The following is a 13,622-nucleotide window of genomic DNA, read 5'->3' as shown; positions in this document are numbered from 1 at the left end:
ATACTCAAATTCAATTCAACAGGGCTGACAAAATCACTATGATGTGAGCAGACAGTATGTGAAGTGTCTTGTGAGAGCACTCAGAAACCCATCATAATATTCGTATTTTAATTCAGGCATAATTGTGTGACAGTCTCTCAAACGGACTGGAAAAGAGTAAAAACCTCATATGTCTGTTGAAGGCAGCTGGCTGATAATAATTTTCTTCTTGGGTTCTCCGAAGAGATCTCGGGTGCCCAAGTATTCACTGATACTTTAATTCTGATGGCGCCATAAACTGTTCTATTCCTGGAAAGCACTTCCCTGATTTTATGAGAGACATATGTCTTCATCACAGGACTCATTACTGTCAAGTCCCTGTGTTAAGCTCCTTTCACCTAATGAGAATATATCATCATCTAAACCATTTAGCCATTATCAAATATACAGTTAGTATATTTAATCAGATTTTTTGCCCTTTGAAAGAAAGTTGCATCCTCATCATCAGACTGAACAGAAGCTGTGATCAAACTTTTTTACATGTAAGGTTGTGCTGAGTAATGGATGATTTTTAAATATGGGCTTGGGTGGGTTTACTTGGTTGCTGTGTGCTGAGGGTCCTAATGAAGTGAGGAAAATAATCATAAATGGCAACATATGTGGGCCACAGCACTCTCACACAGGGGCTGCGATGTGGAGCCGGTGTTATGTTTTATTATGAAACTCGACACTGCTGGAATGTGTGCCCAACAGTTCTCTAATGCTGACGATATTGGGTGGAGCTTCTTTTTACAAGCTTGTCTGCACGTCGAACAACCACTTTTTAACTATAAAGCCATATCTGAAAAGGCTGTTATATACCGTTTCTTTGTTAATTCAGGCTCCTCAGGTCTGCCCAGAGGAAAGAAAAATAAAAAATTTGATCTCTTTAACATCTCAAATGTTTCTCCTAGACAAAAATGAGGTTACTTTAACATCAAATGGAGACTTTTGCTTAAACCTCCAGCTCCTCACACTTTTCTCGAAAAAACAAAATTTCTAACACTCTCTCAATGGTCTCCTCTAAAGTTTAGAAGAGATCTCAACAAAATCATGCTGTGGTCAGATTTTTCTCCTAAACTAAAGACTCCGGTGGTCTCATATTTGTCTCCTTCAAAGTTTAAGACATGATCTCAAGAACATCACAAACTATGCTTAGCTATTTTTTACCCTCTAGAAGAGATTTTAACAACTTAACCAATCAAATGTCTCAGTATACTGAGACATTTGATTAGTTAAGTTGTTAAAATCTCTTTGATTATTAATACATATTATATGGTTCAAATGTTTGAGTTTATAATAAACTCAAACATTTGAACCATATAATATGTATTAATAATCAAATTAGTCAAGGATTGAGTCATAAGCCATTTAATATGCCTTCCAGCAAAGAAAGCTGACTCCTGTAAGTCAGTTTTGATAAAGGCATCAGTACATTACTATTTCCAAAAACAAATTATGTGCCCTTTGCACATAAACTGTACCTATTCTCTTATTGTGTGTCAGTGTCAGCAACTAAGAGTAACTTTAACCTTATTTCTGCATAACTTCACTCTTAATATAGGCTTTAACTCTGACTGTTTTTTACTTTAGTGCCTTTTAAATACTTGACTTGGTGCATAATTTGTAAAGTTGTTGAGATTTTCTAGCTAAGGAGAAAAATATGAGCCTAGTGTGTAATGTTGTTGGTACAAATTGCGATCCGGGGAGCACCGCAATAGACCAAAAAGGGCACTTTCATTTTAACGATTAAGGGGGCAGGGGCTTATACCGTGGGCCACCAGAGAAAAAAAAACAGGGAATACTAACCACTGCCAGACCAATTTGGTCCACTAGCTCCACCCTTGATGAAACTACTTAATGAAAGGCGAAATGTTTGTAATCTATTCTTAGTTTTGTCTTGGTGCATGTGATCCTCAGATCAGGTCTGGAGAGCCGAGGTCATGCCATGAAGGAGAGAGCACACAGGCTTCACCCATCCATCCTCAGCTGTCTAACAGAGACAGGGTGGCTCCACTTCCCTAACGTCACAAGCCACTCTTGGAGAAGACAGCTCAGTTTTAAAGTGCACTTTGTAACAGAGAAGTGTGGTTTGCCTTCAGTAAATCCAAGAGCTGCCACTGCTCAAACCTCAAAGTCAAATGAGGAACTGGCAGAGCTACAGTTAGTGTCAACGTAAATTGGGAAAGCAACTTAGAATAATGTTCAAGTACTTTCTGCTTTATATTTGCAATCCCAGCCATTTTAAGCAACCGTTTAAAAGCAAATAAAGTCCAATTCATACAACACAGACAGATGCTAATCAACTGCAACAGACAAGTTTGTCAGGTTTCAGATCAGTGTGTTATCCCATCTATATATTTTCTTCGATCCATCTACCCATTAAACATTAAACAAATTGAGTTTTCGTTTTTGTCTTCTTGCGCTAGAATGGTTTAAAATCACTTGAATGTTTAAACTGACAGGACCTAAAACACGTACAAATTATAAACATTAGCTATATGATGGTTAAACTTTGCAATTAATCCCGAGAATCATGTGCGATTCAAACCATGGTGCCTGATCTGCTCCGGATCAACTACAATCCCAATACTTGACATCACACATTCTGCAATGTGACTATCGCGGATGCACACATTGCAATATCGATGCTAAAACAATATATTGTGCATCACTACTAAGGTCATTCAACTAAAAATGTAGTCAAGCTAATAATGTCACTACTTTTAGCAAGTAATTTCCCAACAATGAATAAGACTCAAAAATAGTGAGGGCCGGTCAAATCTGGAGAAGCGGGACAGTCTGCACTCGGCTGGCTAAGAGCATCTGGAGTTGGAGAATATATTTGTTCTGGGGTTGATTTAGGGAGAGGGGAAATGAAGCAGAGAATGACGTGCACACCCCCAACACCTCCGTTACATATATGCTCTTGATAAATTAAAAACATAAATAGCAGTAATAAATGCAATAATGTGGGAAAAATCTAAATAGTCAGACAAATTAATGGGCTTGTGTCGTGTCATTTTCCATGCAACAAAAATGATGCTAATTGGCCTTAGCAAAGGTTAAAACCATTAAATGCAAAAACAATGTAGTCCGCCAACTATGTTTCAGGGAAAATCTTACCATTGCTATCCCACAAAACCCATGGGGCCACAGGGAGACGTGCCTTAGGCACATCACTGCGGGCTGCTCATACTCGACTCAATCACAAATGACAGACAACCACACGCTTGTGTTTTCACTCAAGCTTCACAAACTCAATCCTTACATTGGGTTTACTCCCATCATGCATGATTGCACAATATATTACACAGAGCAGAGACCTCGGGACTTACTTTTGTTAATAAAAACGTATTGAGACGTTTGTAATACGTACAATATGTAATATCGGCAAAGTCTTTCACTAATAGAAAAGTGTTGTCTTTCAGCTGGCACTATTTTCACATGATCCATGTTCTCAATATTTCAAGAAAAGTATCCCTACCCAACAAGAAAGCAGTGTGATGAAAACAACTCCCCATGTGGTTTATCAAAGCCGCAAGTCGTGATTTATGACAAATGGTTCACATTTTGCAATAAAATAATGCCATTAAGACATTTCTTAGCTTGCAACGGGATAAATTCTGTCATTATCTGACATTCAATGTCTTTTGATGATACTCATTTGACCAGGGAATAACTGATAATTATGGACTTCCACCGAGAAAAAGAAAATAGTCACATTGTGAGATACAATGGTATTTTTATATACTCTGAAGCAGGAACAGGCATTCATGGACAAGAGCAGATGAAACAGAGTGTGTGACAAATCATACAAATATTTAAGAATTTATTTATAAATCAGTTAAAGCAGAATCTGCCTGATACTGCAGGATAAGAAAGCCAGTAAGAGGATCCCTTGGCTTAAATACTTGCTGACCACATAATGAAGATTCCACACATCAACTGACTTGTGCAAAAAATACTAAGGGAAAGACATTTCTACTTTGAATCACACATCTTAAATATATAAATAATAAAACATGTCAGCAAGCCTGAGGTCTTTCCTGGTCATTACAAAAAAAGACAACACGGTCTGTCTATACATCCGATGTCAATCTATCCATCTTTATCTCTAACTCCATCCATATCGGTCTGTCTGTCTGTCTGTCTGTCTGTCTATCCATCCATCTCATAGATATATATTTCTATCTATGTGTATCTAAAGATATATATCCATCTTCTATATCATTTTCAGAGGTTGTGTGCAGACGCATTAGTCTGAATTTTATTCTCTGGATCTTTTCTTTTAAAGGGAACAACACTAAAAGGGAATGGTGACAGTATTTTCCCATAGAGAGAAATAATTCAAAGAATAAAATGCTGGGAGGTTTCCTGGGTCGGTCTTACCTCACTCCTTAAGAATGTCCCGTGAGACTGAGGCCAGATTGTGAGGTTGTTATACCGCCGCAGTAAGTGTGACTCATGTATGTTTCTGAGCAATGGTCTACATTAAAATGGACCACGCAGAGGTTTCTACAAAGCTGCCTTGATTTACAGGTTATGGCTGCAATTCAACGTCTTCGGAGAGTTTCTCTTTTCATCTGACTGGAATATGCTTCCTGGAGCGAGAGCAACAAGCTGTGTCATTACTGCCATGTTTCAGTTTACTCAATGGCATGTAAAAAGCCCCCTGTCAGAAATGTTACACTCACCAACTTATAAAACAGAAAAAAAGACAAATACTCTCTCCGAGCAGACACACAGGTGGTTGGTATGGTGCCTTTGGGGCTCAGTGGTGCAGAGGTAATAGCTACACTTTCTCCAGGCATTACGTTTGCAGATCTCCAGTAAAATCAAATCAAAAATAAAAGTACCACACACTTCTGAGTTATATTAGGCAGGAAAACAAACAAGCACCATCTGTCAACAATCACATGGGTTTAGTTTTAGCTACCTGCTACTTGGATTCATTACCTGTTTTATTTTGAGTCCAGCTCTAGCACAGCTCTCGCAGTCCAGAGAGGATTCATACTCCTACCTGTGGAATAAAGAGCACAAAACTGAATAAGTTCAACAGGTGTTTTTAATGTTCAACCTAACATTGACATTTTCACAAGAGAGAAAAAGAAGGCTTTTTTAAATAAAAGACAGACACTGTCTGGTCCATTTTAGGAGAATAATCAAATGGTACACTTAAAACCGTGTGAAGACTACTTTTCCCTAGAAAATGACTAATTCAACCCACAGTGCAGTGCTACATGACACCATGAAACAGCAGAGCACAAACCACTCTATTGCATTAAAGTCTTAAGTGAATCACTGAAACCAGTTTGCGATGTAATCACTGGACCAGAGAGCTACTTAGCCCAGAAAGTTTCAAACATCATGGAAAAACGGTTTAAACGCGTTCCAGTGTTAGCGTTCCTTTTAAATCTTTCAATCTGCCATCCTTTCTTACTCAGCAAATATTGGGATTCCAAATGGCTATGTAATTAAAAAGCAATTTCAGATGCTATCGGCCGAGGAGTCGTAAACGTTGAGCAATGTTGCGGTTTTGACGTGACCAGTTCCATCATTACAGAGCTTCACTCGCTGTAACACTGAGGGATAAATCACTTCACAAAATAATCATTACGACACACGTCACATGAAATCACAATTGCTGATTCATTCTTTCTGCTCACCCAGACTGGGTGGATGTGTTTATAAAAATAGTTTTAAAAAAGTAATCAGTGGCGTTTGGAAGAACTCACTCACTCCATACTCCAGAACTCAACAGAGTGACATAAGCACTTGCTTATGCCACACTGATATATTTAGCTGTTTGCGTATATGACTTCCCAAAATTAGCAAGTTTCAATCTCATACGTATGCAGAAACCACAAAGGCCACAGCTCGCCCCCTGAATCAGTGCCACAAAAAGGGGTGATTGAGTGGGTGCAAACTTCTGTGTGTGGACCATGATATATTTTTCTTGTCAGAGGCATAAATCCCAGAAATGGGAAGGATTATTTTTCTTGGCATTTGGTCCTTTGGTTTGTTTATATCTGTTAACAGACTGACCAGATCTACATCTTTTCCTAGACATTTAACAAAAGGAATTCAACAACATGAAAATATTTTTTGCATTGTGGTATTAATTCGATGACAATTGAACAAATTTCACCACAATTTCTCAATTATGCCCAGTTAAAACAAAAAATATATATGACAAGGTTTATAAATATATATATATATATATGTTTATTTAAATCTGCCTAAATTTATGGCTGTAAAAGAAATTAAATTATGATGAATCATATGCATTATAGTTACTTTAACATTTTGCATTTTTTTTCACATTACAGACATGAAAATTCAGGGGGTTTACATGTGCTTAATTGTCATGAAAAAAAAAGATTTTTTTTTTAAGATTTGAAAATAGGCTTAATCTTTTTAAGCAAAATATCATTTCTTTGATTTGAGGGTGAAATATAATCCTGACATATTTTTGACAGTTTTCACAAGATTCACCCAAATGTTTACTAAATGTTTCTGATAAACAATCTATATGAGCAGCTACTGAACTTGTAACCTCAGAGAGGTTAGGGATATTTCAGGTCTGTATTTTTGGAAACCTTCAGATGAGCTCAGTGCTGACCTGACCTCAAGGTAAAGATACAAATATAAATACTTTCCCATTTTAAACACTGTGTAATAGGACCTAGTTTGGCAGATACATGTGATTTAATAGCTAACAGTAAAAACATGTCAAAACAAGGAAGAAAAGCAAATGCTGAAGCAAATGCAGAGGTTATTTTCCCCATGTCAAGCTTGACTCACACACAAGTCATCATAACATTTAGAGACTCACCTGCCATGTTCAATAATTAAAAAAAAAAGGATCATGTGTCCCAGTCCTTTTTACACCCTTCAAAACAAGCACTTACAGGAAAGTTCCTTTAACGTCCTGAAAGAAATTTGTTACAAAACAATTACAATTTACAGCCATTAGTGACCCACCCAGGGAGGAACCATATGAGCACTGACTGTATCATTCATTTTAAAGACTGGGTGTGAATCAGTAACAAACTCTCCATATTTAGATGTCTGCAGTGAAATAAGCCCATTGGGTTTTGCAGCATCAAAAACAGAAAGACTCATATAGACTATTTTTATATTGCAAATTTGTCGTTTTTGGAGTTTGACTGCAAATGTTTGTCCCACTGTTTTTGACCAATGCATATACCAGAGAGGTTTCAATGATTTTTTCCCATGACATTTCAAGTCGTTTGTGATTACTGGATAAGGATTTTTCATTTTAGAGAGATTACTAGCCTGGGCTGTTTTCTATTTGTATGTGAGGCATCAATCTTTCGAATTAACATACTTAAAATGGTTATATTTTGTAGTTTAAAAACAGAACAAGAGCAGAAATGTACATGACTTTAAGATTTTACTCTTTTCCATATTTGTCAGGCCTGGAGAAAAAAACTTTATTAATTTAATATAAGAATTTAATCAAAAACAATTCTCAGATTTGTTTTCTTTAAAAAAAGCAGAGATTCAGAGCGCAGAGGTTTTTCAAACTATATAGATCAAAATATCACTTTTGTGTCTCACATAAGAAAATAAAGGGTTTAGAACGACAAAGGAAAATGATGAAAAAAAAAATCATTTTAAAATGTCTAGCGTCTACTGTCTACTAAAAGGATAAAATAAGGTCAGTCTTACACACTTAAAAGTTCTCTTTATCCTTTTACTAATTAGAAATTGAAGCTTCACATTTCAAACCAGTGAAGACAGGCTCTCTATTACTTTGTTCTTCTCTCCTCACATCCAAATCTCATTCTCAAATGTTCAGCCTAAAAGAATGTCTCTGTTGTTTCATGACGGTTCTTCAGTGTAAGATGAAATGTGGAGCGAATACATACCTTGCCTTGTCAAACGAATGCGACAGGCGCTTGATTTACCAAAGGCTTTCCGACCAAAGCTCCACCTGGGAATCTCCCAACTTAGATCTTTTCTCCCAACATATCTACCTGGCTCCCAATTGCACCCTATGCCTGTAGATGTGTTTCTATCTATTCATCTCCTCACATCAGCTCTTCCATTCTGCTCCAGTTAGGCCACACCTGTGATGGGGTGCAACATCTGTGCAATCAAACTTCCTCTACTCTTAACTACAGCATAATCCTCCCGAAAATCCCTCCCTACCGTGCCAAAACAAGACCTTTAGGGAGCGAGTGGAGAAAGAGTGAAGGAGGGGTGTTTGGAAGAACATTACCGTCCATGCTCTCTGCTCATTTTGCCCATCCAGCTGCAAGAGCAATTGTAGCCATGGAAACTACTTAAACGCAGCCTGAAGGAAGTGTGCCATTGTGTTTTAGTAATGCACCAGAATAAATAGGGTGAAAAAAATAACACAAGCAGCTAAATACTAATCAGGTTTGGCCACATGTAGCCCAAAGGTCTTTTGAATAATGCACATTTTGAATCATTTGCACAAAAGCCTTAGGATTTGATAATGCAAGACATAAGGTATATAAACACAGCCTTATATATGAAATCAGGCATGTTTAGCATAGTACTTTCCCCTCATTAGCAGCCCAGCATTAAGATTACAGTCATGTCGACATGTTGCAACCTTTGCTATGTTACATTGTGTTCCTTACCCGGGAACCCACCCATAATCAGGGCGTTTTCCAAGAAACAATCATGAAGATCTTTCCAAAAAAGAAGCCTGAGCACAAAGTTTATTGCCTGCAGACAAACAAACGTCAGCTTTCTGCTCAATCGTCTCACAGTAATGAGGTAGTATTTTGCATTTACGTTTCAAGAAAACACAGCATTGACTTTCACAGGAAACAAATCAGCATTCGACGGCAGTCCTCTTGGTATAGCTGATCCCTGATGAAATTTTATAAATGGCTGTTTTGGGCAAAAAATGTGACCACCTCTTCCATATAAAGCTAGATGTTCATCAGAAAAATTAAGCATGAAGTCTTTCATGCTAAATGTAAATCTAAATAAGCAAAATATACACATTTAAAAAATCCAGCAGCTGCCTAATTAGCATTCACAATTCCAATTGCAAGACATTTGTAGTGTTTTTAACCTGTTTATTACTTTTCCATAACATTCCAGCTTCTGAGACCTGGAATGTCAGAGCAAGGCTACAAGCACTTATTATTTTTCTCATTTTACCTGTCGCTCTCCTATGGTCCACAGGGGTGTTATTACTGCTTGTACATGCACTGGAATTGTGTGTACCAGCCTTCAAGCCAGAACAGATAACAGCCACCCTGAGCTCCATCTCAACGCCCACGGACCACCTCAGAATGGCCTTAGTCTGAGAGCTAACATCCATCCTTATTCAGCAATCAATAAACCACAACTGACTAGAAGCCATCATGGTATCAGACCCATCAGAGTCTGAGGGAGGCAGCGTTCATAAACAACATCAGCAGCCGACACGGCCCACATTTATGGAACGTGATGAACATTTTCATGCTGGTTTCCGTCCTCTCACTTTCCCCTAGGGACAAATCTGATTTATGATCTCTGTTTCCCCCCACAGAGCGATGGAGTCATAAGGGTGGAGAAAGAGCAAACAAATTCATGGAGAGCACTTTCCCACTGACATGATGAGGAGGGGCGACCGTTATGACCCCTGTCCATTCCACAGCTGCTGGAAGGCTCTAAACAACAACACTTCCGCATGTCTTCTCCTCTTTCCAGGTGGGCCAATGACACTATGGGGATGTACAGAAAAAAATAAATCCCATATGATTTGAGAAATCCTTCCAAAGTATTGTGGTCAACGAGGTGATAGAAAATATCATATTCTGCAGAATGAGCAAGCAATCTCCCCGTTATTTATATTTTAGTACCGTTGTATTACTAACAATGTTGATATACAGTAGGTTTTCTTAATTTTTATTTTAGTTTTAGTTATTTTAGTATGTCGACTAAATGAATATGAGTCAAATATAAAATGAGCTGTGAAATAAAACAAGTTTCAGTTTTAGTACATTTCTTTTATTTCAAGTAAATAAAATGTTTTAGTTAACTATAATAACCCTGCAATCTCACGCATGTGCTAAAAAGCTCAGTATCAACCGGTCATTGTGTTTTATTGTGGTTGCGACCATAAAGAAAATAAACAAGGAAATGGGGCTGCAACCCTCTGTTATTACTATTCCACATGCTTGCTGTTTACATGGACTCACCCCAAAGCAGGTTTTTCCATAATATAAAAAGAAAAATAACATTTAAATGGCACTCTATCAGTTCTCAAAGTCATTGCAAAGTTCAAAAATCCCAAATTAGCATCTGAACCACAACAAGATTGCGCCAGAGGAGAATGATTCCCACTGTTAGAGGCAACGCCTTCCATAAAACATTTAACACAGCCTTACGAATAAAAAACTATAAGGTTCTCTGCCATTCAAGTAGAGCAATAAGAGAGGCATGTAACTAAAGCCACACAATAGCTTTGTTCTTGTTCTCTTTCCATTTGCCCTCCTTCCTTTCTAATTTTCCTGTGGAACTCTTGGCAGCGCTCCTGGCACTGGAAGAATGTCTTTGCCTCCATGGCTGAGTGGAGCACACACAAGAGTGCAGTGTTAGAGTGGCGGACAATGATTGGCCGCTCGGCACACGAACATTTACTCATCCCGCTGCATTCCACACGCTACAGGCCTGCAATGACACCAGAGCTGCCCCGAGGAAACACATCCCGCTGTGAGCGTGAGGGAGCTCAGGCAATAGGCTCCGCTCCAGAAATGTGCATAATGTAGCGTTTATGAGAAAGACCTGTCGCTGGGAACCCTGTAAACACGCCACAAGCCCTTGTTTGGTATTGTTTTAGAACTAAACCAGGCTGACGATTAGATTCCTGTGAAAGTCATTGAGAGGAATACAAATTTCTGAGTTTCAAAGGATTTTGTCATTTGCATCAAACGAGGGTTAGTGGCATGGCCTTGTGGAACTGGCCACCCAGCGCACTGTGCATCCTGATTGCAGCATGAGGGATAATTCAGCCCAGAAAATACACTGACAAAACAGTGATCTCCACTGTCTGATTGACCATCGAGTAAATCTGAGATAAGACAAATCCTGATTCCATTATGTCATAATCATCTATTGTGGTTGAGATTTCTGAGCAAAGATGCGTGATAGGTCCATTCTAAAATCTAGTGTGCTGCCTTCGACCAATGTCATTGTAACCACTTTAGAAAACTCTAAATGGGCAGCAACTCTGTATGCCACACAAATTTCAGGGTTTCAGGGTCCAACACTCTATCAGAAGCCAGAAACAAAAAACAAAAGTGCTAATATACAATCATGGTGTGCAGTAATTAGGGATGTCCCGATACCACTTTTTCACTTCCGATACCGATACCGATGCCGCAGCTTTGGCTATTTGCCGATACCGATATCAATCCGATATTTTTATTTTATTCTTGAACTAATACTAATAATAATAAAATATATGGAAGCACTTTGCTCAATTAGCCACATAAAAACATCTCACTCAAATGGAGAACAAATACTTCTCCAGTATATAGTCCACAACAACAGTTGATAATGAAAGACTGCCAGCCTTTATTCAAAAGACCTTGAGATATGTTTGGTAACCTGAATGAATTTAAAATTAATTTGCTATATTTCAGATCAATATATTTGTTTCCTTTAAATTTTAATTAACTTTAACTTTATTCTCATCTGAATTATAAATAATTTATTTCTGTATAAAATAATACTACTTTTAAAAACACATTTGATTTTCTTTTTTATTCAATGTAGAATGTGTAACTTAAAAATAAACAGATTAGTGCTCTGTTTTAGGACAAGAAATGAAAACCAATGCAATGATGAATGTCCAAAAGATGATATCATTTTTGCTTTTAAACAGCGTGTGTGTGTGTGTGTGTGTGTGTGTGTGTGTGTGTGTGTGTGTGTGTGTGTGTGTGTGTGTGTGTGTGTGTGTGTGTGTGTGTGTGTGTGTGTGTGTGTGTCAGTTACAGTTTGACAAGAGTTTACAGTTTGACAAAAGCACAATGTTGGGTTTTACACAAATATAAGTAGGCTAAACACTTTTTGCAGTTTTAATGATGTCCTGTATGAAAATGACGGAGTATGTTTTTATGTTTCCACTGTTCGATCGCGCCCGTTCCTCTCTCTCTCTGACACACACACACTCCAGCATTGCAATCTTGACATCGCAGCCTGTTCATTTTGCTGCGTTCACACCAAATGCGAATAGAGCGTCAAATTTGCGTCTATCGCGTCTAGTTCGATGCTTGAAGAGTTTGAATCCATTCGCGCGTCCAAAGTGAATAGGACGCGCCGCGCGCGTATAATGATAAAGTGAGCGTTTGAAGCGATATAGACGCGCGTTCAGAGCTACAGATTAGGTGTCCCTAAAGAACCCGCATATGTATGGAGGTAGATTTGTGTCTTTATTATTCAATCAAAAAAAAGGTTGCTTCAATCAAAAAATATATTTTCAATCAAAAAAACCCGTTTCAATCAAAGAAAAAAAGTGTTTGAATGCAAAAATATATTTGAGACTCAAAAAAATGCATTTGAACACTATTTTTTTTTGCTTGAAAATGTTTTTTTTGATAGAAGTGAAGGTTTTTTTGTTTGAAGCAACTTTTTTGATTGAAGTATTGTTGTTTTGTGTTTGGGCCATATTATGGGTAGGACATTTGTGTCTTTATAATTCAATCAAAAAAGAAGTTGCTTCAAACAAACAAAACATATTTTCAATAAAAAAATCACTTCAATCAAAAAATAAACCTTTTCAATCATAGAAAAAATGTTTTTGAATGCAAAAAAATATTTGAGATTCAAAAAATTGCACTTGAACACTTTTTTTTTGATTGAAAATGTTTTCTTTGATTGAAGTAATCTTTTTTGTGTTTGGACCATGTTATGGGTAGGACATTTGTGTCTTAATTATTCAATCCCAAAAAAGTTGCTTCAATCAAAAAAAAAACATTTTCAATCAAAAAAAAATAATTTCAATCAAAGAAAAAACTGTTTAAATGCAAAAAAAAAAAAATCATTTGAAGTGTTTTTTTTTTATTGAACTTTCTTTTTTTTTGAATGAAGTGAAAAAAGTTTTGAAGTCGTTTTTTTTTTAAATCATTTTGACACAAACGTACCGCAGTGGGGGCGGGTGCTTCTCCATTGGTCAGACATGCTTGAGTGACAAGTGTCTACACCAACGACGTCTTTCTGACAAGCAAGTCATGGTCGCCACTCGCCAGCGAGCCAGGAAGCAGTGGTGGAGTTGTTGGTAAGTAGATAAAACCGTATTAAAATGATTGGTGTCACGTTATTAGCCTACTCTGTTTGATATTTCGATTAAACATACAGCTTGCTAACTTAAATAAGGATCATTATTGGCACAATACTTTAAGCTAGTAACTACTTGTACACTATGTCAGACAATAAGCATCACTTCATTGAACTGCCAGTTTTCCATGTGGAGTTGTGCAGGACATTAGGCTACTTATAAATAATGCCTGACACAGCTAGTTTGCGCACCGAGCAACGGAATATATATTCATGTTACCGGTGGTATGCAACATTATTTTCCGTACGGGACGGCATATGTAAGCCCC

General features: G+C 37.5%; 1 protein-coding gene across 2 annotated transcripts in view; it reads right to left on the bottom strand.

Annotated features, from left to right (window-relative positions):
* Positions 1–13,622, bottom strand: part of ppp2r3a (protein phosphatase 2, regulatory subunit B'', alpha) — a 91,999-nt gene that overhangs the window by 69,144 nt on the left and 9,233 nt on the right. Inside the window, exon 2 of one of the 2 annotated variants that reach the window (XM_079875663.1) lies at positions 4,978–5,041. The exons of the other annotated variant lie outside the window; for it this stretch is intronic. The gene's annotated coding sequence lies outside the window, so the exon portion shown is untranslated. The remainder of the gene's footprint in view (positions 1–4,977; positions 5,042–13,622) is intronic. 2 annotated transcript variants of the gene reach the window in all.

This window comes from Squalius cephalus, assembly GCF_949319135.1.
Source record: "Squalius cephalus genome assembly, chromosome: 7".
Classification (NCBI taxonomy): Eukaryota; Metazoa; Chordata; class Actinopteri; order Cypriniformes; family Leuciscidae; genus Squalius; species Squalius cephalus.
This window is presented reverse-complemented; position numbering and strand designations above follow the sequence as displayed.